The sequence below is a fragment of the Balaenoptera borealis genome, assembly GCF_965194805.1.
Source record: "Balaenoptera borealis genome assembly, chromosome: 4".
Classification (NCBI taxonomy): Eukaryota; Metazoa; Chordata; class Mammalia; order Artiodactyla; family Balaenopteridae; genus Balaenoptera; species Balaenoptera borealis.
Genome location: NC_138861.1, coordinates 144,063,676 through 144,088,401, shown reverse-complemented (window position 1 = coordinate 144,088,401; position 24,726 = coordinate 144,063,676). Strand labels below are relative to the sequence as shown.

The window sequence follows — 24,726 nt, the reverse complement described above, 5'->3', positions numbered from 1 at the left end:
ATCATGTATTTCCTACCTGTACAGTATCTTTTCATTCCATAATACAAGCATTATTTTCATAGACTTTTACATTTTTGTGGTGTAACACCTGTACACTAAAAGCTATTCAACATTTCACTCACATATGAGTCTGCAGACAGGATATGACATTTCATTCAGAAGTACTGAATGAAACGATGCCATCGGGTCCATTTCTGATTTTTCACTTTAGCAAGTTGCTTATTAGAAGAATGATTTCACATGAAAAATGGCTGGACTTTTATCAGTTATTCTCCCACAAAGAATATTTTTAAAAGCAGTCCTTTAAAAAATTATGTGGGTTATTTATAACTTCCCGTATTCCTTGCATCTTAATGGCAACACATTATATGATATTTTATAACCCCTGTAATTTCCATTATCAGTCTGCAAGTCTGCATTTCTTTCTTTGTTGACTCATATATTTGCAAATTATTTATTCATCCCAAGATACACCAATGCAGTTGAAAGAAAAGAATAATGTCAAGGCTGAGCATGAGTAAAAGTGACTCAGTAAAAGGCACATAAATCTCTCCTTTTTCTCTCCATGTCTGAAATTAGAGTAGTACCAAAGTTTTAGAATAATTTTTAAAAATACTGAAAGATGATTTCTGTGAATAAGGGTCCATTTTCTTTTATACCTTGCTGATGTTAATTTCACTTCCTCCTCTACTCCAGGCAATGTTTAATTGTGTTGTAAATAAATGTATTCATCATTTTTTGAGAATTCCCATGGAAGATGGGATTTTTCTTGTTTGGATTTTTATTTGTTTTTATAAATTTAGTATTTCACATGGATTATTGTTTCTATAAACTTCCCTAGCCTTTATCTTGTTTGTGTCTTCCTAGAATGACTGGTTTCATTTGATTATTTTAACTTACTATCTGTGCTATTGAAGGTCACCATCCTCAGACTTACTTCCTTGAGAACTTTCCAGTTTCACATTCTGTGTTTATAAGGCTATAATTGACTTTCTAAAATTATCTAATATTACCAGTAAAACACTCAGTTACAGAGTGTTCAAGGAATACTGGGTCTGAGGATTGTTTCTGTGCATAAGGTATTCTTTGGCAGTAAGAATCTGTCAGCACCCTGACATTGAACTGACTCTAGAACACAAATAAATTGGTCTAACTTGCTATTTATTGTCTTCATAAAAGAGAGCTATATATTTCCTATCAAATACACTAACTTGTATTTGACTATGCTTAGCACTGAGATGACCTCCCTGCATGAAGCTAACATAATTTTCCTGTCACATATGCAGTCTAAGTGTTAATATATGCATGCCTAAATCAAGTCCATTTTCTAATTTGTAACAAACTGCAAATACATAAGTGAGCAGAGCAAAATAAAAACACGTAATTTTAGGATACTAGCTAACTTAATAAACATTAAGGGTCACAACATACATCATAAGCTTTCTTTGTGGGAATCACAAAAATAAAGGCTTGAAAGATGGTAAATTTCACATGGATTCCAAAATTAGTAAATGTCGGACAGCACAAAGAAGGAGCTCATCAGATTCAATCTAACAGTTATTAAGCAACAACCATGCACAAGACATTGAACAAGAAAATAAAATGAATATAAAGATAAAAAAGAGACTGCTTTTGTTCCTAAGAAAGTTATGGGGAGATACAGAGGTGCATCAATACGTTGGACTGAACATGGTATCATAATGAAATCTAATGTAGAGGAACAAAACAAATGCAATGAAATCAGGGAAAGGGAAAAAATCAATTATGACCTAGAGAATCAGGAGATGGGCGCTCGGATAAGATGCCCATGGGCAGAGATGGAAGAGATATTCTTTTTAGAGACAGTGGTGTGTGCACAAGAACAGAACTGACAATGTACAGTGTGCATTAAAGAACGATGAGACCTCATGAGTGCCTTAGAAAATAGTATTTGAAGGACAGGAGGTTCAGATCAGATTACAAGGAAAAACTTAAATAATACTCAATAATAATATATGAATTTCTACACATAATATGCATTCAAAAGTTTTGGAACAGAAAAGTTAACGGTCAGAATTATGCTTCAAAAATGCCATTCTGGGGTCCTACAGGTGGGCTGAATGAAACAGTGTGGAAAAGAAACGTATTTAAGGGACGATTGAAATAATCTAACTGAAATAATGACAACTTAAATTTACAGAAACAGAAGTTATATTGTAGTCAAAGAATTGATTGATCAGCTGATTTTAAATTGGGAAAGAAAAAGAGGAAATGTTTAAAAGTGACTCTAGAATTTCAAGGCTTAAGGACCGTATTGGGCAATTAAGAATTCATGGAACATAACAAGAAAAAACAGCTTTCGCTGAAATTGTTAGTTACCATCTTCTTCTTTCTACTAAAGGCTGAAACTATTAATGCCCCTTCAGTCTCAGTATGGTCATACTACATTACTCCTGGACCAATCCTTACTGTGATGTATTCGCAAGTAGCCACATTCTCTAATCTTTACCAATATCGTCAATGATAGCATTGTCACCCTCATAGACTCAGGAAACACAGTCTTAGGAATAAATGGTAGTCTCCCATTCTGCTTCTTGAGTTTCGTTTGATGCCATTTACTCCAAGTATATAATGCCCCCCCAAAATGCCCATTTTAAAAATCATTAGTCACCACTACCCTTGTCCGGGCTTCTATTTTTTTTTTGCCCTTGTCCTAGTCTGTCTAGAATTTGTATTTATTATCAGAAATTCTATGTAGAGTCTTGAACTCAACTTCAGCACCTCGGTGCCATAATACTGTCTTTTCTTACCTCTTATTCTTCTAAAAAATGACTTTTTATCCTATGTTGAATACTATTGACTTTTTCTCATCCCAGTCTCTGAGATTTGCTTACTTTTTTCTAGGTGCTCAATCTGACCTGTTTTATTATAGATGTCTTTAAAAATAGAAAAATAATAAACAGAGAGATATAAACTATAAATTTTGAATTTGTGTGGCTAGTTTACTTTTCTGGAGTTAGTCTAAGTATCTGTCAGTACCTTACCCATCTTTGTGTGTGGCTATTGTTCTAGGTGCTACATAAAACCTTTTTCCTCCCAGGTACCAGAATATGTCTTGAGATTTTATAGATATCATAGGAAGGATGGTGACTTAATTCGGGGGTATACTGATCCAAAGTAGAGGTAGAACAGTCATAGAGCAATGCCCAACAGGAAGCTGGATTAATGGCAAGAGAGCAATAACTTGAATATTATAAACAAGTCCATTGTTAATGGGCTTAGGTTTCAAGATGTCAAAATTGCCCCATTCATTTAACTCCTTAGCCACCACTGAACTGATTGTACAGGAATTTTTTAAAAAGTCTTAAAGGTCAATAATATTGGGAGAGAATACAACAGAATATAGGATATTTTGAAAGATGCAGAGCAGATGAAAGATTGTTTTACAGCCAAAAGTGTGAATGAAGAAGTGATGGCGAAATATTTGGAAGTTAGTATAAGAAAGAGATTTCTCTTCTGAATGATGCACAGAATTCATGTCACAAAATTTCTAGTCTAAGGCCAGAATATTGGAATTTAACTTCTGACAACACAAAATAGAATTTAGGCTTAGAATTTAGGCTTGTGAGGGAGTAATGCTGAGGAGCAAGCCTATGACAAAAGGGATTAACTGGAGGTCCATATATGCCATATAAATTAATGGGAATTGCCAGAGAGATTACATATGTCCAAAATAAGATAAAAGACTTAAATGAATAATTCAGGAAGTCTAACATCCAAGTAATTGAAACTTCCAGAAAGAGAGACCAGAGTAAACAGAGGAAGGGAAATTATCAAAGACACAATACAGGAAATTTCCCCAGAATTGAAGAGCATTAGTCTACATAATAAAAGAGCCCATGGGGTGCTTGGAAAAACATGGAATTATCAGTGTTATGGCACAGCTTTCAAATTTGTCTAGGATAAAAGGAAAAGGAATAAGCAATAAATAAATATTTTAAAATCTTCCAAAGATGATTAAAATAGAGCACAAATAAAAGAATAAGAAAGAATGACATTGAGCTTCTCAATAATAATATTATACCCCAAAGGACAATAAAATTACACTGAAAGGACAATTTATATTAATGACTGAAATATGACTTCCAACCTAGAATTCCATAAGATAGCAAAACTTTTAAACTATGTAAGGACAGAATAGATTTTTCATATACACAGTGACTAAGAAAATTTAATATCTTTGACTAGGGACCTAGTTGAGAAAGGCTTCTCATGTTCCAAAGAGGAAGCCAGCTTGATTTCATCTATGGACCTAATCAATGGCGTCCCTCCATCCATTCCCTTTGGTGATATCCTCTCAAGAAGAGTCTTCACTTTGTCATGTGACTTGTTTTGACCAGTGGGATAACAGTAAACTTGATGAAAGCAGGGATTTGAAAGAGTGCTTGCACATTAGCTTCCCTTTGGGTTCTATAAATTGCCCTGAGACCATGTCAAGAGAACAGGGTTAGTCTGCTGGAGAACTGTGAGAGACTTGTGTATGTGGGAAATCTGTGAAGGGTAGTTGAGTCAACCATACTAGCTGAGACCCTACTAGACCAGCATGCCCCAAGCTGACCTAGACAACTAAACATAAATATATGAGTGAGCTCAGCCAAGATCAGCCAAGTCCCACCCAGTCAGCAGACCCCCCACCCCTCCCCGCCTTAAGAAAAATTTCAATAAGTATCTTTTGGCTTTTTATTTTAAACCACTAAACCACTAAATATATATAACTAAGATATGGCCAACTAACAGAAATAAAATCTAAAATGGGTTAATTTGGGCAGAGTAGGACTGAGGGGTGCAGTGTATATGCTTTCTCTCATTATAGCCTTTTAGTAGCAAATAATTTTTTTAAATAACGAGCATGTTTTAAATTTTTTTAAATGATGACTAATAGGGCTCTACATAAATCGCTCTGTGCCAAAGGAGTTTCAATGTTTATGTTGTTGCTGTTTTGTTTGATTTGAATGAGAGAGAAAAAGTAAAAATCGAGGAATACACTTGGGTTGGGGGAATATGAATGCTGTCTTCTAGCCTGAAAACATGAAGATCTAGAATAATAAGTAGCTGACAAGAACCTAGAAACCTGAGGAACAGAGATAGGTTCCTGTTGAGGCAAGACTGAAATTGATGCAGTTTGTTTTCTAAGGAACAGAGCTTCCTGGGGAGCACAGACCATTGTAAGTAAAGGAGTTTTGGAGGCAGAAGTTGACAGTAAGGGACTGTATTTTTGCCTTTGATTGAGAAACTAGGCATAAAAGGTACAGACCAACTTAAAAACTTTGAATACATCTCTGTTTAAAATATTTTTTGGTGTGAGAATTGCTTGAAAACCCCAGGTTTTTTCTGGGCCTGGACTTCTGCGGAAATTTAATAAAGAGTTCACATGCAAATGTAAAATGCAGCTCAGACTCTAATTTCAGTATCCCATCTACGGAAATACCTGATTCTAAATTAATAAGCTGGTGTTTGTACAAGAATGCATGGATTACAGCTGTTAGCCAAGGAAATACTTCTGTCAAGATAGTGAAAATAGAAGCTTTTCCTTTATCTGAGGAGTATGCGGGGTGAAAATACATGACCGGAAATTCCAACGTATCATTTAAAAAGACAGTTAGGTTCCAAAGTCTCATTTAACTAGAGGACAAAACTTTTAAATATAGTGTGATATAAATGTGCCCAAGTAATCACTGTGCTTTGATGGAGCAAAGGTTATCATTCAAAGTAAACCCGTTTCTTCTTCTGTATGGAACAGACATTGCAAGAGATAAATAAGCTAACAACACAGTCATTAAGCGAGGATAAAAATGCTCAGTGATTCTGTATTTAACAAGAATATATTAATAATAACTTCAAGTGTATCAGCACCCCCCCCCATAATCTCCTTCGGTCTCCCTCAAGCACACAAAGAAGCCTTCCAACTCAGTAAGCACAGAAACATACAAGATCAAGACAAATCAACTAATCTCTGCTGTCCATATTCTCACCCTAAGTACCCACATAGACATTGTTGAATAAAGAGTGATTTCTCTGCTAATCCCCACCCGTTTCCAATCACACTGGGAGCCTCAGACCCCTGTATGCATGTATGTATCTATGTATTAAAAACCACTAGTAATCTCTCTCATCTTTAATTTACCCAAATACGATAGTTCAAATAACTCAAATTGATCTGATATAAATTCTTAAAATAGCCAATGTTCTTCAACAAATAACACTTTGACAATATGGTATCATCTAGTTAAATAAAGAGAAATTTAAAGCAATGTGAATGATTGCACTGCTTTGTAATATATATCTGCTAACTTGTGATTTCCTATGAGAGCAAGATAAAGAACCAGGAAGATTTGTTTTCTCAGGTGGATGTTTAATGAGATCCTTCCTCCTGCAAGTTGCAGTGGATGCTACAGACTGAATTCAACTAACATGTGTATTATCTAGTACTGAAAGAAAATAAAAGATGATCTCTAGTGCTACATACATTAAAGGTGGAATTGAAAATATTCTTTTGTTGCGAGAATGTTGAAAATGGTGCCCATGAGAACTCAGGCTGAAAGTCACCAGAAGTCAGGTTCAAATATATATGAAAATGCAGAACCAATAATTTCTGTTAATGAGATTGGAAAACCAGGGCTCATTTAGGTTGACAATTATTCATGGATGTGGAATATGGAAGAGAGAAGGTAGTCTATTATCTAATCACATGACCTGAGTAGAGTTAAGAAGTAACAGATGACCTGGGACACTTCTCAAACCATCAAAACTCAAATAAGAAGTATATAAATTTTAATATAAAATATAAAAGAGTGAAAAATTGTGACGTCCTATTTTTGCTTCTGAGATCAGAATAATACACAAATCTCAATTTTGCTTAACATATCTTTGAACTTAACATGAATGAGAAGTTTCAATAATGACTATGCTGGGAATTGTTGTTTTTGCCTAATTACATGCATGACCATAAAGCATAAGTGAATCATTATCACATCATCATGTAAAGGACCTCCTGAAGATCCTTGTTTTCTTGTATATTTATTTTCCTGGATATAATCACCATTGTTGGATAGTTCAAGCTCTGGATTTCCACACTTTAAAATGCTCAAGAGCTGCTGATATACTGTTGTTTAATCACAACCTATTTCTAAATGACCTCATAAAAGAATTGACCAAAGAGAACCCTAGTAAGACATGGCTTAATAATTTTAGGTGAAACTTGGACTTGGTTGCCCTTCTTAATCATAATGGCAAAATGCTCAGATTTTCTTTTCAAGGACTAGTTAAAATATTTTTTAAATTGGCAAGGGTGGAAGAGGGAACCACCATTGTGCTTGGCTTTGTGAGTGTGTGTGCATGTGTATGTGGGGAGAGGTTGTCAAATGAGAACACGGGAAGCGAAACTGAGCTTTTGTCTTACAATATACTCTTACCCTAAAAGAGGGGCATTTTTGCACCAAAAGTAACAAAACATATATACTGTATAAGAGTATATGAGAATATATATTTATATGTATACATACATAGAGTATATTTAGTAATTTCAATGAATACATGTAACTTAATTTTAAATGCCCCATATTGTTCTTATTTTTCTAATTTCACCATAGACCAGTGAATACCTGGTCTACACAGTGATGAAGAAGCAAATGCAGGTAAATGACCATGTTTGCACTAGTCTTATCACCACTGACACAGAGTAATAGCCCCATTGGCAAATGACTATACCCTGAGTAGATACTACAGTTCCATCAAAGAGTGATACTGTCACATTGCACAGGTAGAACTTGTCACCAATTAGTCTGATATGTGGATATATTACATATATGATCTTATTTTGAAAAAAAGGAAAAAGAAAAACCTTGTACGGTCTGATATGATAATGAGAATGAAGTAGTGAAGATGATTATGATGGGAGAAGTGGCAGAAATATCACACAAGGAATACTCAAAAGCATTGGTTTATACTCTAAAGCACTAGTCTTTAACACACTATTTAAAAATACATCCAAAGAGGCCCTTATCTCTGAGAATGCTATCTTAATTTCTATTAGGAATTCCAGACTTGCTATCCTCTGTTTTTCACATATTGAGATCAAAAGTCTGGGAACTGCGTGAACTACCAAACATCTATGTTCTCATAGAGTTCAATGACAGAAGAGGAATTCTGCCATTTCCTCTCAGCTTGAACAACTTAGGGTCAAAGGAAAAAGCTAAAGGAACTAATTTATATGAGATTATTTCATTAAAAAGTCTAACTTGTCCACAGTTGAACACTGACAATTTTTAAAATGATTAAATCCTGATTAAAATGTGGGGCTTTTCATGTGTGCATGAATGTATCCCTCTTCTTCCTTATCTAGATTTTTTTGCTATTTTCAATCATGGGTTATGGATAGAGAGATTTTAAAATATTGTATCATTTGTTTCTTTTTATCAAAGGGGATGTATTCACCAAGGCATTTCCCTAAGAGGAGAAAAATTAGCGAGCCCATATGAGAGAGGGAAGAGTCTACAAAGGAGCATTTTAATCATTCATCAGAAACTGGAAACCGTTCTTTCTCTTGCAGTCTTAGGATGCATCATTTTCTAGGCTTAATTAATTAAGTTTTCTCTACCAAAAAAAGATAAAATTGATGACACAAGAAATCTGTAGAAAACTAGTCAGATTTTTTTCTCTAAATCGCTTTTTTTCTATCTTGCTCTCAAAATATATTCCTCCTGCCTTTGTTGACTCCTAATGGAGAGCATGGAGCACAATATGTTTTCACAATAGCAGTGTCTACAGAATAAATTGTTCGATTTCTGCAGCTGGAAATAAGAGTTCAGATTCTAAATGTCAGGAAACTTATAAAGTGAAGGCACTTTTAAAAATTCAGCTTTTTTTAAAAAATATATATTCAGTAATCTCATGATTTTTTCTCATTTTCCCTACTAATCCTTTTCAACTCTACCTATTTTTAAATACTCCAATAGACCAATTAAGAATATATAAAGACAGGTATAGATATGTGCATTTAGACAAAATAACTGATAAAGTGATATGTATTTAAATTATGAGATAGCATAATCAGGATAATACCCAAGGAACCTCAAAAATACTTTCAGCAGTAAAAGTATTTTATATTAATATCACTGCTTAGAAACCAGAAGCCAGTGACGTCAAAATGATTAGCACTGTTAGTATAAAATTGTCAATGTAAGCTATTTACCATATATCAAGTATAGTAAATAGATTTAAGGTAATGCAATAACTAATGTGGCTGCCTAGATTTAAAATGGGATGTGAAGCTGTCCTCTTTTTTTTTTAATTAATGAGCACTAAGATTGATAAGGAATACTTGCTATAACAGAGAATAGCACTTCTGCTTCAGATTTGTCATTCCTAATATAAAGTTCAGTTTAGAATGATTTATTATATAGAGAGTAAGCTATCTATGATCAGTTTCTATTAAAAAGGTTTCTGTATTTGCCACAATATTTATTTTCAATGGCTTCCTTTCACTGGTGATTTTCTCTGTGCCTTCAAATATTTGTTGATTCAACTCAAGGAAAAACTTCATTCACCTGAATCTATAGCCCCATCTTCGAACTTCTGTCTCCATCTTAACCATTCTCTGCAGCTCTCCATCAGGTACATCTAATGTAACTTTTCTTTGACATCATGAAGACTCTACATATTCACTGCCATGTTTATCCCCTTCCCAACCTTGTATGAAATTCATCCTTTTTCCTACATAGCTTAGATGCTAAGAGCTCTCATTTCAAACATGATTATGCCACAAGAACAGAGATTATCAGGAAAGTCAGCGGCCTTCCCCATGATTCTGTCCCTTCCCCCAATTTCGATATTTTGTTCCTTTATATACATCCTTACTTACATCTTGCTCTTCTGACCCAGAAGAGAACACATCTGTCTTATTCTTCACAGCCTGTTTCCTGACTATGTTTCAAATGCCATCCCCTCCCACTTCTCCATGACCGTGTCCTATAAATTTCCCCACTCTTCCTTGTCTCCATCTCTACCAATATATTGCCCTCAGCAAATAAACACTCTTAAATCGACTCCCTCTTAAAAATCACAGCAACAACCACAGAAGTAGCTCCCTAGACTATAAATTTCACTCTAGTTATAAGCCTATCTCTCTCCTTTTTCAGGCAAACTTTTCCAAAGTAGAGTTCACATTCTCCGATTCACAAAAGAGGCAGTGCATCCCAGGGTCTGACAATAATGAGCCCTGAAGTCGGTGTAGGCTGGAATCCTGTGTGACTGATTCCTTGCGATGTAACATTGGGCAAGTTATTTAAACTGTCATTGAAATTTTCTGTATCCATAAAAAGAGATAATATATGCTCAATATGGGTATGTGAGGACTAAATTATTTAAATTATGCAAGGAATTTAGTATACAAGAGTGATAGCTTTTGTATTGTCCAGTTGATTCTTCTGTATCTTTTCCCACACCTTTTGTCCACTCCCAGTAGTACCTTAAGTCTTAAGACTTTCATCATTTCTTACCTAGATTACTCAACAACTTCTTAATTTGTTTTATTGCCTATTACCAACTTGCTCTACCCCATTTTTGTCACCCAACTACAAGAGTGCTTATTATTTTCACAGGAAATCTTCCCTTGTTACTGCCTGGTCAACACTTTTAAAGGATTCTCATTACCAAGCAGTGTTCCAAAAAGTTTTATCTAATTATTTGCATTAGAATCACCTGGGATGTTGGCTAAAAATGAGTATGTCAAAGCCCTACCTTCTGAATCAGAAGCTTTAGACGATTATATACCATTGCATTGTAGGCAGTGCATTCCCATTTATTTTGCATTAAATATAAGGCCTATAATAATTGCACATGATCCTGCATCATACTGAACTTTTATTGAATTTTCCCAGACATGGACCGTTTTCTCATATTGTATTGCCTTTGTATATGACTCTCCAGAAACCTGGAATATTTCCACATTAATTAATTCTTCAAGACTCCCCTGCTTCAAGAAGTTTCCATTGACTATCAACTTCCATCTCTCCTCCCTCACGCTTATATGGGTTTAATGCCCTTACTGCCACTTATGTTTATACTATCTATCATTATACGTACCTCACTTTAATGTCTTTCCCATCAAATTGTAATTTTCTTCAAGAAAGAAAAAGTCTTTTATCTCTGCATCCTAAGCACTTAGCACATTGTATTGTTCATAATAAGGACTGTACATTGTCTTGTCTCTCCATCATTAACCTAGTTATCTATCCATCTACTTATTTATCTATGTATTTATAAATACATTTATTTCTTTATCTGTTCATGGATTTATTACAGCAAGCATCAATTAGTTCATTCAATTACATAAAATATAAAATAAATTTATCAGCTATGTAAAGGGAATAAACAAAGAAAGTGAGACAACTTTATCATAGAAGAAAATGGATATCCAAACCTACCCTAATGACTTATACACCTACCTACATTACGACAAATGAGATTTGTCCTTTACACAATAGCCATTGTCCATTAAAAAGTCAACATCATCAAATTCAGTGAGAATTCTCCTGGAGTTCAGAAATACTGAAATTAATAAAGAACACCGTCTTCAATAACATTGTTGCTAAGCCTATGCTATGCTTTAACAGAACCCCAGCTATTTATATTACACAGCAGTTAGATAGAGCCATCTGACTGAGTTCTGTCCAAAGTAATATGGAAAGAAGTAAGGTTTATCTAATCTAGGTATGGCCTCTAACATACTTTTCATGAGACCTCCCATGCTCTCCCCCCTCCCTCTTCTCTAGTCCAGATGGGGGGCATCCAGTGGGGGGGCTCTGAGGCTCTCACAGTGAGAAAGTCACTGGACAGAATGTCCTTGAGTCTCTCAATAACCAAATAGAAGGCTGCCCAACTAGACTGAGATGGAAGACATAAGTAAGCTTCTATTGCGTTCAGTAACCAAAAATTGTTTTGTTTTGTTTTTAATTTTATAACAATTAGCCAATTTTAGCTCAAAAAAATTGTCACGGTTGATTCCTCAATGAGCTAGTTCCTCAGGATTTTTGTTTTCATAATTATTTTAGCCATAAGATAATGGCCCCCCAAAAACGCATTTTTTTCTGAAGTACAAATACAATTACTAGGTACACAGATTTCTGGTGATCTGGTGCAATCTAAGAATATACTTTAAATGTATGGATGACTTCATGGACTGACTATATATTTTTAAAGTAATCCTCACTCGATATTATGTTTCTTATCCTGGCTTTTGATGAATAGTCTAGAACTGTGAAGTAGTGGGTGCTTCTTAAGTTTAAATAAAAGAGTGAATTAATTTAATATATCTCAATTATTTCCCCTGTGGCTCTAGTTAAGAGAATAAAGAAAAAAATTATGGAGAATAGAATAGAGGTCAAAACTTCCATATATGAAGACAAAGCACCTACTTTAAACTGATTTAAGAACAGAATTTCAGGAATGGTTTTTCTATTTAAAGCTCTAGCATTAATCTTTCTGCTAATGCTAATTCTTTTTTTTTTTTTTTTTTTTTTGGCTGTGTTGGGTCTTCATTGCTGCACGGCAGCTTTTTCTAGTTGTGGTGAGCAGGGGCTACTCTTCGTTGTGGTGCATGGGCTTCTCATTGCGGTGGCTTCTCTTGTTGCAGAGTATGGGCTCTAGGCCGGCACCCTTCACTAGTTGCAGCACACAGGCTCAGTAGTTGTGGCTCACGGGCCCTAGAGTGCGTGGGCTTCAGTAGTTGAGGCATGTGGGCTCAGTAGTTGCGGAGTGTGGGCTCTAGGGTGCACAGGCTTCAGTAGTTGTGGCTCACGGGCTCTAGAGCACAGGCTCAGTAGTTGTGGTGCACGGGCTTAGTTGCTCCATGGCATGTGGGATCTTCCTGGACCAGGGATTGAACCCGTGTCCCCTGCATTGGCAGGCGGATTCTTAACCACTGCGCCACAAGGGAACTCCCTCTGCTAATTCTAATTCCAAGTATATCCTTGGTGTAAGCTCTGAAATGCCCTGAGGATATAGAGTGACATTAAATGCAAATCTAGCTGGTGACTGGTGAAAATCAGGTTTCTCTTACACTAGTAATCCTAACAGTATTATAGATATTTAAATATTGGTTAAAAATCATAGAAAGAGCAATATCTTTATGTTACCTTTGTCTAAGATAGTTTTACAAGGTGATTTGTATGTTTTCAAAGATACTGGTAACTGAAAACAAATATAGAGACACACTTCTCAAATATTCAATGTAAATGGGTACAAATCACAACTGAAGTCACCGACAGGTAATTCTTTCAAGGATCAGTGATTGAGCTCAATATGGGTGGGTATGGACGAAATTTTATATTCTTATTCAAAGCATTTTCACCACATCCATCACATCTTTGACCAAAGTTAATGCTGTAATTCTCTCACAATTCTGATTTTCTCATGATATTTTGAGCACTTCTGGCTTACGGTTAATAATCTGGAGTGTGTGATAAGAAATTCTTCCCAGTGTTTTCCCCCTATTTTCCAGCCAAGGAAGGGTGTAGGCATGTGAAAATAAAAACTAATGGGGAAATGAATGCTAATAAATATTTGCTATGTTTTGAGTAAAGAACTGGGTCAATTTTCAGGTCATTTTATGTAAATCTCTCCTTATATTTGAAAAATTCAACCGCAAGAAAGGGTATGGAATTACAATATAAAATGCAAGTTTACATGACAGGACCTGAGATTCTAGCATCATCTTCATCTACCAAAATGAAAAAAAAAATAGCTTTTTTTCTGTTAAAAAAACGTTATAGCTTCAATTACTTAACTAGGTCGGTCGTATTTAAGTTGTGTATATAAAGTTGCGAAAGTAGTTTCCATAAACCATGCATAGAAAGCAGTCTTTTTACCTTAGTCTCACTGCCCTTGCCTAAGGGAATAAAAACACAGCTACAAGTCATCCTACCTTTTGTCCATTTTAAGTACCAGGTATGGTCATTACTTTACCAGCCTTTCTCTCATTTGCATGCATCTCAGCCTCCATTTCATTAAGCTGTCAGTGTCAGGCTGAAAGGAACTTTTCCTTATCTGAGCTGATAGATAGCAGTGAAGCTTGTTCCCTTGTGTCTGCATCTTTCAGTGAAAAAGCAAGATTGGGAAACAGATTTATAACAATACATGGATGCACTGAATTAGAAAAGACAGTTTCAGAGCAATGACATGCTTTTTTTCTCCTCTGGTGCACACTCCACTGAGATATGTCAAAAACACTGTATTAAAGCTTTACATGTTTTGAAACCTTTTCCAACCTCTTTCTTTTGTTTTTGTTGCTGATGTTCTTTTCACTTTTCCTTGTGTTGTTTTGTTTATATTTCCTCTGAATTAGGAACACCCTTTCTAGATTGCTATATTGGGAAGAGGGTTATAAGTGATAGTTTCCCCTCTTACCTTCTGTGCCTAATTGTTAAAAGGGGATCAGCAACTACATTTCTTAAAGAAAAACCTTACAAAAAAAGTAAATCTGTCACATCAGCAGAGCAGCCCACATCCATCAATGAAGGATGAAGTTCTCCCCATGTATCATAAAGAGCCACTGCTGGAATAAAGATGCTTTGAAAGTCATTTCTGAGGTGAACTTATTCCCTTACTTAAAGGAAATGAAAATAAATTCAGTAGCTTTATTTTAAGTTTTTAATCATTTAAAAAATTTTTATTTATTTATTTATTTGGCTGCGTCGGGTCTTAGTTGCAGCAGGCAGGATCTTTGTTGCCACGTGCGGGATCTCTACTTGCGGCATGCAAACTCTTAATTGAGGCATGTGGGATCTAGTTCCCTGACCAGGGATTGAACCTGGGCACCCTGCATTGGGAGTGTGGAGTCTGACCCACTGGACCACCAGGGAAGTTCCAAGTTTTTAATCTTTATAGCCAGCATAAGGAAATAATGTGACTCATGACAAAATTGTATGTAATGTTACCTGAGTCCACAAGTTCTGTCCATGTATCAGGGTTATTCAATCCTTATATGTATTTAATGAGACAATAAGTGCTATATTTTCAGATTTTATTTACAGACACTGTATTTTCCTAAGCAAGATCAAACTAGGTAATAAGTTTGTATGTGTTGTCTGGGAATTTTCCTGAGTCCAATATTCCCTCTAATATATGGACCTTTTCTATCAAATCCCAGAAACACAGTGCATGCGGGCTGTTTATCCACTCGCACTGTGGAGCACTGTTAAATTGAAAGGGAGCACAGAGAGTTACAGCATTCAGATGGCTGTTCGGTTGATAATGGACCCCCTGTAATATTCATTGTAGACCCGATGCATATTGAAATAATGCAACAACTGTCATGAAATTCACCACTCCTAACTCTCTGTTACTCCTCTGAACTCAAGCACATTCATTCTGAAACACTTATGAGAAGTCCACTGTGTTTAGGAATGTGGTAGGTGCCAGGAATACACCAGTCAACAACACAGAGCTTACCCTACCTTGAGGAACCTTACGGTGGTCTAATTTGAGATGAAAAGTATATGTAGGTTATTACAAAATAATGTGACTTTAATGTGATAATGATATGTATAGATAGATATGAGAATATATATGAAAATGCATTTTGCGCTGGGATTTCTGGGAAGCTTTCTGGGAGAAAATGATGGATAATCAGATTGCTAAGCAATGAGTAAGAACTAGGAAAGTGAAAAGATAACACAAGAAAGAACCAAAAACATGACTGAAACTCAAATCTAACATAACTGTTGTGTAACTGTGCTAAGTACAATGCTTCCGCATTTATTATTCTCAATAGTCTCACACAGTAAGAACACTTAAAACCTGATTATAGGTAAGAAAACTAAGGCTCAGAGATATAAACAGATTACTTATGGTCACACAGCTAATAAGTGGAATATCCATCTGATGAAGACATTTCTCTTCCATTGGATTGTAATTTCCAGGAATGACGGAACCACCATACACAGTGTGCAATCAATTTTTGATTGTTAAAATTAATGAATGTGTGAATGATTCCAATGTCATCCACTTATTTTTATAGTATGCTTTTATTTTACTAGGCAGAGAAAACAGTTTGTATAAATGCCTGGAGGCTAGGTAAAATATGACTGATGCTTTTAGAGATCTGAAAGTGCACTAGCCTAACCAAAACTTTTATTTCTTATTTAAAAATTCCCAAGTGTAATACAACACTTTGTTTTCTCTAAAATTTTATCTGCATGGCATGGTAAGACAGCAGCCTGTTACATATTATTAGGTGTCTCCCTGTAAATGTGATTTAAAAAGTAAAAAGTTAGATTTGAGTTTCAGGGGAGACATTTACTTGACGTGCGGTCATGGAGAAATAAAAATATGAACGTTTTCCCATGTGTAAAATGCCATAAAAATGATACCTTTCCACCAGCTTATTGTAAAGTTTAAATTGAACTGCCTATATATGGTATCTATCACAGTACCTGTGACACTGAGTACTCAGTAAATGTTGGTATCCTTTCCCTTGCCCAATTTTTTAATTGAATGTATTACTTTTTGTGAGTTGCTACTATTTTGTTATATCAATATGAAAATCAGGTTTTTCTCACCTATACAATCGTTAATATAAAGCCTAATTTTTTGGTGGTAGAAAATACATTATAAAGAATCATTCTTTATAGTACGTTCAATTTAACATTAACATTGTTACCTAATCATTTATTTATTTGTGATTTATTTGAAGGGAAGCTCCAAATGTTAGTTGATGTTTCTTTGGAAAACAAAGACCACAAATGACAAACTATACAGCCTCTGTGTGCCATTTACTCAACAACTATATGTCATGCCTAATTTGTACAGGGCACTATACAAGGTGCCCCAAGGCATAAAACTAGGAGTGAGCCTATAGCCTATCAGGGGCCCATGATAACTAGGGTAGTGTTCGAAAGAAACGATAAGGGAAGGAAGGGAAAGATACTCTGGAATTTATAACAATATTATTTAAATACTGACTCGCTGTGGTTGGTTTGAGAGAGCAAGAAATTAAATATGACTGAGGTTTTACACCTGAGACTATAAGAATGGGGGGATCATTAGTGGAGAGAGGGAATTGAGAGGATGAAATATTTTAGGGAGAATGCTCAGCTTACTTCTGTTCACCTTGGACTATCCGTATGGGATAAGTGATGTAAACTGCACCGAAACCCATCTGGAGTTTGATCTAGAAATGAGAATTTCAAAGCTGCTTGCAAACTGATTAAATGGCAAAAGGAATTCCCAGGGAAGAAAACAGATAACTGATTAATAGCTAGCTAGCTAGCTAGCTAGCTAGATGATAGGCAGGTAAATAAATCTTTAAAAGCCAAAGATAGAACCTAAACTGGAGGAATATTTGTACTTTGAAGGAAGAAGCCTAAAGGGAAGACAGCAAAGGAAAGAGTGAAGGGTTAATAAAGAAAAAAAAAACAAAACAAAACAAAGAAAGAAAGAGAGAGAGGTAGGAGGGAGGGAGAGAGGGAAGGAGGGAGGAAGAAAGGGAGAGAGAAGAGATGAGAAGGGTCAAAAAGAAAGGATTGTTATTAGAGTTTAATTTAAGGTGGTAGAAAATTCTAAGTTAAAAACTAAAAAGGGACCACTGGATTTGGCAAATATATTTTTGTTCATTATATCGTACTCAATTTTTCCTGCTTACCTAGAACTATTTAAATTATTAAACATACCAGCGTAAGGGAGATTCAGAGACATTTGCAAACGGCTAAGAGTAAATAATCTTCTTTATTAGAGGTTTTTTGGCTTGTTTATTTCACATCTCCTAACTAGAGAGAGATTATGAGAGAAGATCCTACTTACTCTCATTGATCTGACTTTTGAAAACTTAGAAAAAACTTTAGAGAATATGTAGAACAGTAAGTTTTTTGGTAGTATGAATTCACTGACATTTTTATATTAATTTATTATGGATCAAATCATATTTTTATTACAATATTTTTTCAATTTCGTATTTTAAGATACAGTAGAAAGAAAGAGTAGTAAGACAGCACAAAATCAGGAGAAACTCTCTTAGTTAAAATTATAATGTTAGTCATTGTTAAAACTTTTAATACATCTCCTCATAATTAAATCTGCTAGCCAAGGTAAGCTTTTTTCCTCTTGCTGTTGTAAAGAATCAAGGTTTATGTAAACTTGATCAGTGATCACAAATTATCTCATTCTATTCTATTACTTTGGTTGCTTAGCAAGATTTTTCTTTCCATGAAATTAAGTTTTTCAAATTTTCCAAAGGTCTCCCCAAAATTCTTTCTTTCAGGAAATTATTGTTTTTAATTTGTTGCTCCTGCACTATTAATGCTTGAGGACTAATTCAGATAAGCAGTTTAGAAGAATAGATTTTTTTAGCTAAGTATTTTTGAAAATTATGGTTTAACTATAATCCTTTGGTTTATATGGAAACTTCCATTGGTATGAATTATGATAATTCCAGTTGTTCTCACTGCAAAATTATCAGAATTCTTTAAAAAAATTGTTTCAGCTAATGTTGGCAAACTAAGAATTGACGTCTTCTACAATCCAGAATACGTACACAGGCGACTGATATATTTAAAATGAAGAAATGTACCTTTAGTATTAGGGATGTTTGTTTATTCTACGCAAACATCAGAGGCAATATACACATAAACACCACAGTCTATATAAATTAAAAATAGCAATGGCTGCAATGGTTTGATGAAGAACCGAATGCATTGTTCTTTCATGTCTCGTTTAGTATCACTGAGTAAGTAACGGAGCATAACTAGTTGATATACTTCCTTGTCTCATGGCTAAGTTCAACCCAAGTTGAACAGATTTCCTAGAGGCTGAACCAGTTTTGTCACCATCCAGGCTTAAAAGGTAGGCCAGATTGACTTGGATCTACCTTTCTAGGATGTGTAAACCCAGATCTGCTTATTCTGGATGTCTTAGAATGGCTGGCACATTTCCCTCAGTAAGTCACTGAAAGGACACTATGTCACATCATGGCCATTAAGTGCTCTTTCTTCTTTTCTGAGCTTTAATTTTGGGGAGTCATGCCTCTTCTTCCACTCCATGTGGTTCTAGGATTAGAACACAAGGATATACCTACTTCACCTACTACTGAGGTGGGTTTATATCCTGAGGTGGGGCAAAAAAATAATTTGAGAAGACTTATATGTACCCTGTGAGAGAGAGAGAGAGCTCCTTTATTTACCCTGAGATCAGTAACTATGAGCTTGGATTGGCTAGTGATCATATTGATACCAATTATAGAGATACTGTCTGAAAATGAAGCCAACAGAGAACATAAAGAGAGACTGAGAGAGAGAGAGAGAGAGAGAGGCGGGGTGGCGGGGGGAGAGAAAAGGTAGCCAATAGTGTTTAAACCTCAGATTCTAGCTTAAGCATCATCCCTTGGCTTTCTCAGATACAAGAACTAAGAAATTACATTTTAGTCTAAAGTACTTGGAATTGAATATACAAAACCTGCAGTTGAAAAACTCCTGCCTTATTTCAAGCATATTAGATTTAGTTTGAATTTTTCTTAGAAACCTTGTTGTGTAAGAAGAAAAGGGAACATGATACTGAGCCATTATTCTGAAAATCCTCTGAAAGTCCAGAATGAGTATCATTTGGTAGGTATTCTTTTACTCGCTGACTTTTTATTGAGTGTCTATTTTGTGCCAGGCATTGTTCTAGGAAATATAAGTATGGTTATGCCCTAGATAAAGATTCTTAAACCTCTAGTGTGGAGTGGTACACATTAAACACATACATAAATAATTTCAAGTAGTAATAAATGCTACAAAGAAAAAAAAAACAACAGCTAATGGGCTATTAAGGGAAGGATAGTTAGGGAAAGCTTCTTTAAACAGAATCTTGAATGATGAGGCAGCTTAACACACCATGAGCAGGGATGACACAAAAATGTAATGAGCTGTCTTGTTCAAAACACTTAAAGAAGGCCAGTACATAGAGAAGCAGTGAGTGAGGGGGAGAGCAGTCCGGGGTGATGTCAAGTGCTAGGGTCCTGTTGGCCAACCTAATGAGTGTGTATTTATTCTCATTTTAAAGGAAAATAGTTGGAACATTTTGAATAATACAGTGTTATGATATGTATTTTTTAATTACTACTAACTGTTCTGTGGAGAATATATCAAGAGAGAAAGGGTGAAGCAAGAAGACCAATGAGAACACTGTGTTGCAGCATGGGAAATAAAAACAGTACATGGACTAAGGTATCAATGGATATAATAATAAGTGATGGGCTTAACTATGTATTTTGGAAAATAAAACTGACCAGTGGTTGGGGGGTGCTGGGAGAGGGGGTGGTCCATAACAAGAGAAAGATCAGGGATGAAACTTACATGCTAAGAGGAAGGAGAAGATTGTATCCCTCGACTGCCCTTGTATTCTCAGGATTAGAAATTCTTCTGGCTTACAAAAAGAAATAGCCATAGTGGTTTAAGTTTTGCTCTGAGTTCAGAAATGGCTGATTTCAATTCCTAACTCTACCATTTCTTAGATTTGTGACTCTTTATTCATTCATTCAACACTCAGGCATACATTTGTTTCTCTTGGCAGGCTAAGCGTTGGAGAGGCAAAACTGACAAAGACAGATCTTCTTTTAAATCCTAGCAGAGAGGCAGGCAAATGCCAAGTAAACAAATACATAGATAAAATAGTTAGACATCATAGATAAGTGCTATACAGGAAATAAAGAAGGAGTAGAGGAAACTGGCTTTAGATAACATGGTAACCACAAAAGGCCTCTCTGATGAGGTAATATCTGTGATGAGATCCCACTGTTGGGAGGAAACAAATCAAGCAGAGATTGAGGGAACAATGGTCAAGGAGTAGGATACCCTACAAAAAAGCCTGGTGGCTTCAGTTTTTTCATCTGTTAGAGAAGGATGATAATCTTTGTATGCATTTTTGAAAATTAAATAATAGAAAGCATAGGCAGGACTCGGTACAGTTCTGGAGGTGCAGTAAACATTAAATAAAGGATATAAAACTCTCCTAAATAATAGAATTGTTAAAATAGGAAGCTAGTATTGCATTGGTGTTGTGAGCACCGGTTTGATTTTAGACCAGTGGATTTTATGAAATCCACATCTTCCATACACAAGCTTTATCATCTTAGGCAAACTGTTTTTTAAGATCATAGAATATCAGAATGGGATCAGTCCTGGGAGACCAGCCTCCTGGGCAGGTTAGACAAGGACAGAGACAATCTGGAGAACCAAAAGAAAACAAGAAGCACAAGGTCATTATGTCACCTCTACAGATGAAGGGGCTGTGGTGAGAGAGTTCGCGTAATTACTGAGTCCTAGAGGCAGAATCTGAATCCAAAGACTACAACAGATAACCTCTCATTGCCTGTGTATCTTGACATGTTAAATTCTCCTTTAAAGCTGAGAACTATATAGATGACCCCGTATCCATTTAGGAAACTTAGAAAGTTTTTCCATGCTTTAAGACAGAAGTTCACAACCCGGGATCGGGGCTCAGAGGGGTCTCCTAGGGGACACTTGGCAATATGTAAAGACATATTTAGTTGTCACGGTGAGGGTGAGGAGGGGAAGGGTTGCCATTGGCATCTAGTGAGTAGAGGCCAGGGATACTGCTAAACATCCTACAATACTCAGGACAGCTCCCTGCAACAAAGAACTATCCTGCTCGATATGTCACTAGTGCTGAGGTTAAGAACTCCAGGGTTAAGATAATTAAGAGGTACGTATTCTATTAATTATGGAAGAGGTGGTATATAAAACAACAACAAAATTATAAGTATACTCAAGGGGGTGAGATAAAAGGATTTGGGAAGGACCTACTGTATAGCTCAGGGAACTATACTCAATATCTTGTAATAATCTATAATGAAAAAGAATCTGAAAATGAATATATATATATATATATATATATATGTGTATGTATGTATAACTGAATCACTTCACTGTACACTTGGAACTAACACAACATTGTAAATTAACTATACTTCAATTAAAAAAAAAAAAGATCCAGGAATATACAGAAAGTAATTTCCTAAACCACAATAGATAAGAGTTTTTTTGCTTTCTCTGGAAACTGTAATCTATAAGAATGGCATGAGGGATGGCCTCTATAAATAACTGTTTTTTGATGTAACTCACCCTTGGAAATACGATATTGCTTTTTAGAAGCTGCAATATGGAGGAAGGAAATACATTTTAAAACCTAGATATTTTGCAAGCTCACAGTTCTTATGTATAATTTTTGTAGTATGTGATGACAAGTAAATGAAAGATCAATGAGTTCTCTTTCAGGAATGAAGGATAAAAATTCAGAAGGTATATATTAAATCTTATTGATATACATGCTTCTGATGAGGAATTTGAAAAATTTAATAAGTCAAAATCTTGTTTCCATCCTGCAGTGGCTCTTTGTCAGTTTTTTTTGGTGTGTGTTTTTTTTTGGGTTTTTTTAGCCATCTAGTAATTGAAAATTCTATACCTTCACATTTTGGCAGGACATCCTTTGGTGTGATCCATCTATTTCAAACATCGTGGGCTAGTAAGAGGACAAGAGGTGGGCAGCAAGAGTTGATTGACTCCACTAAATCTGTGACTCATAAGAACCTATTTGGGTATGTGACAGAAAGGAGGAAAAGCCTCATTTAAAATGGACATCTTCTCAAGTTGAACTGCGGCATGGTTAAGACCATGAGCTCTGGAGCCAGAATTTCTGCTTTCAAATCCAGGTACAACCTTTTACTATCTGCTTGCCTTTGAGCAAGTTACTTAATAAGAATTCTACCTCATTCTCTTGAACATTAAAATGGGCGTTAATAATAGTACTTGCTTCATAAAGGTTTGGTAAGGAACAAATCATATAATATGTGTAAAGTTACTAGCAGAAGGTCTAATATATTTCCACAAGTGTTATCTTTACATGGAAGTGGGTGATCAGCCAATGAAAAACAAGAGTATTTCAATTTATTCCATTGTAAGACCACATACCCCAAACACAGCTCCTCATATGGATGAATCCAAATTATAGCTATTGAGTACATTATTTTAAGAATAGCTAAACAGAATCCGTTGAGATTTCACAACATATTTATCAACAATGCAAACAGAAATCTTTTCTAACACATGGAACAAAAATAATACCATTAAATGATACTTGTTCTGGGATTTATATAAAAGTTACCTCCAGGACCTAAGGTAATGTGGTCTCAACTTATTTGAAATACAGGGCCCTTAAGAAGAATGATGGATCAGGTAAAAAAGAACAATGGCAAACTCTAACACAGGCCTCTCCTCTGGAGGCTTTCCTTACGTGCCCTGTGAGGGGTTCTTCTTCCTCTGAATAGATGACATGAATTTGCTAAGTAACAAAGAGATGCTTTTTGGAAAGGGATGGGACCTTTCTCAATCACAGGTGGGAGAGATTATGCTTTGCACTGTGGAGAAAAAAGCTGTGGGAGAATTAGATCCTGGGACTAAGCCAACAATCACCTGGGATGGAGAGGGTCGGGCTCTCTTGTCTCTTCTTGAGCTGGGGAGCGATCTCATGTTATTCCTAGCTGAGCTGGGGGAATTGAATATTTAGTGATTCAAGTGCTAATGATTAGCTCTGTCTTACTCTCTCTGCCTTTGGAGAAGAACATGGAAAGTCTGTGAACCTCTCACACCAGATCAGGCATCTCCTTTTTCATGGCACAGTTGGAAAAGAGGAGAGAATTCATTACCTTCCTTTTGAAAGAGGTAATACTCCTTGGGCCCATTACAGAGCATTGGCTCTTTGGTCTTAGTTTTACCATAATGGGAAAATAAAGTCTTACCTAAAACTGAAAGACAAGAAAAGGGGTTAGCAACAGGAGCAATAAGAGATTAGCAGAAAAGGCAGAGAATTGAATTCTGAGAGGGAAGAAGGTGTCAGCAAGTGTAGGAGCTGTGTAGCCAGTTTGTTGGAGTGAGAGCATAGACTCAAGCAAAGAGACTACTGGATACAGTACAACAGGCTGTGCGTTTTAGTTTAGTGGCTACCCAGTGTTCAGACGCATATCTAGAATTAGTGCAAAGGGTTCTGACAACAGCACAGTAATGAAACTAGTGCCATTATAATGAGTGTTATTTTTCTTTTGGTTTTCTCTGAAATAGAAGGAAAACAGGAATGAGCAGTGACTCTGTGATGAATATAGAACATCACAAAATCACTTCCCATCTGCTAGCTAAATAGACAAATAACCATAAATCTTTTAAATGATAAAAACAAGAAAATGTAGTACATACATCAACAAAAATCTTTGACATCTCCTACCAGAAACCCAAGACGAGGTATTTGTTTAATTTTTAATGTGCTGGGTTTTTTTTTTTTACAGTGAAATTAATGTTAAAACATTAAAAAAAAAGAAAAATACTATTGATCAATGGAGAATTTCAAGTTTTTTTTTTTTTCCCCCCCACGGGTTTTTAGAAGTAATTTATTTATTTTATTTATTTTTTTTTTTTTGCACTTGCTGAGTTTTTTTTTTTTCACACACACACAATGTATTTTATTTTTACAAGAGATAAATAGACTGACATCAAGCATTGTACATGGATGACCACAACAGAAGCAACAATGATTGCAATTACCAAACATGAAACACACTCATACTATGTCATAATATTGACATTCAGTCCAGTAATCCTCCACTGTAACAGCTCCTTTACTTTGCAGTGAAAATTGATTTGTATATTC

General features: G+C 35.5%; 1 long non-coding RNA gene across 1 annotated transcript in view; it reads right to left on the bottom strand.

Moving 5' to 3' along the window:
• Positions 1 to 16,009: 16,009 nt before the first annotated feature.
• Positions 16,010 to 24,726, bottom strand: part of LOC309628153 — a 28,672-nt gene continuing 19,955 nt past the window's right edge. Inside the window, exon 3 of the long non-coding RNA XR_014244205.1 lies at positions 16,010 to 24,402. This is a non-coding gene — a long non-coding RNA (uncharacterized lncRNA). The remainder of the gene's footprint in view (positions 24,403 to 24,726) is intronic.